At 51.5% G+C, this 1,774-nt stretch overlaps 1 pseudogene; it reads left to right on the forward strand.

Annotated features, from left to right (window-relative positions):
• Window positions 1-204: 204 nt before the first annotated feature.
• On the forward strand, window positions 205-1,420 carry LOC107157787 (annotated as a pseudogene).
• Window positions 1,421-1,774: the final 354 nt, after the last annotated feature.

Consider the following 1,774-nt stretch of genomic DNA (forward strand, 5'->3'; position numbering starts at 1 on the left):
CAGCCCACATCATCCTTTAATAAGCCCCAGTGCCTTGACCTTCTGATTTCACCCAGGAGGCTTATTTTAAAATAGGAACCTTTCCATACTTCCTTCTAAAAGCAGCACCAGTTTAGCTGAGGACCGTCTGGTTCTGCCCAGCTCCATGATCCTGACACCACGCAGTCTCCCATGTTGTAGGAAGGTCCTGGTGGGGGTGATGTGGGGATGCTGCTTAAAGACCACCTCCCTGGGAGTAGCTGGCAGGCGAGCTGACAAGTGGACGCTCGGGGCCAGTAGACCTTCGGCAGAACCATTGTCAGGGCATCAAGAACCGCTCAGCAACCATGTCAGCAGAAGTGGAGACCTCTGAGGGAATAGATGAATCTGAGAAAAAGAACTCTGTGGCCCCAGAAAAGGAAAAACCATACCAGAATGGCTGACCTCTCTGAGCTCCTCAAGGAAGGGACCAAGGAAGCACATGACCCGGCAGAAAACACCCAGTTTGTCAAGGATTTCTTGAAAGGCAACATTAAGAAGGAGCTATTTAAGCTGGCTACAACTGCACTTCACATACTCAGCCCTTGAGGAGGAAATGGACCGCAACAAGGACCACCCAGCCTTTGCCCCCTTGTACTTCCCCACGGAGCTGCACCGGAAGGAGGCGCTGACCAAGGACATGGAGTACTTCTTTGGTGAAAACTGGGAGGAGCTGGTGAAGTGCTCTGAGGCTGCCCAGAAGTATGTAGAGTGGATCCACTATATAGGGCAGAATGAGCCAGAGCTGGTGGTGGCCCATGCATACACCCGCTACATGGGGGACCTCTCAGAAGGCCAGGTGCTGAAGAAGGTGGCCCAGCAGGCACTGAAACTCCCCAGCACAGGGGAAGGGACCCAGTTCTACCTGTTTGAGCACGTGGACAATGCCCAGCAGTTCAAACAGTTCTACCGGTCCAGGATGAATGCCCTGGACCTGAATTTGAAGACCAAAGAGAGGATAGTGGAGGAGGCCAGCAAGGCCTTTGAGGACAACATGCAGATATTCAATGAACTGGACCAGGCTGGCTCCGCTTGGCCAGAGAGACCCTGGAGGATGGGCTCCCTGGGCAGGTCGGGAAGGGAGATGTACGTAAATGCCCCTTCTATGCTGCTCAACAAGACAAAGGCGCCCTGGAGGGCAGCAGCTGCCCCTTCCGGACAGCCATGGCAGCACTGAGGAAGCCCAGTCTCCAGTTCATTCTGGCTGCTGGTGTGGCCCTGGCTGCTGGACTCTTGGCCTGGTACTACATGTGAAGGACCCATCATGCCATGCTGGAGTCCTCCCAAGTGCCCTCTGTCCTACCCCATTCTACCTCACTAAACTACCACCTCAGGTGACCTTTTTTTAAATGCCGGGTTTGAGAAAACAAGCAACCAATAAAAGCTAGATGCTAAAAAAAAAGACCACCTCCCTGGATGCCAACCCTAATCAGTCCTTTGGCTCTACTGAGGACCTGTGGAAGGGAAATGCAATGCTCCTTGGTTCTGAGTTTTCTCAGGAGAACTCAAGATCCCATTAATCAAGAAAAGGGGATTTTGGACTGAAACTTTGCAGGAGTCACTACCAATCAGGCCCCAGGGAAAAGGCCTTCCCCCCAGCAAGTGAGAGAACAATGTGGGCAGCCTGAAGCCAGAAGCCTGTCCCTTACATTCATTTTTTCAATCCCAAGTTTGAGATTTGATTTATTAAAGTTTTTAAACTTTAACCTCATAGATGAATTTCTTAGCCAACATTGATGAATTTCTCCCATCCATC

Source organism: Marmota marmota, unplaced genomic scaffold (assembly GCF_001458135.2).
Source record: "Marmota marmota marmota unplaced genomic scaffold, marMar, whole genome shotgun sequence".
Taxonomy (NCBI): Eukaryota; Metazoa; Chordata; class Mammalia; order Rodentia; family Sciuridae; genus Marmota; species Marmota marmota.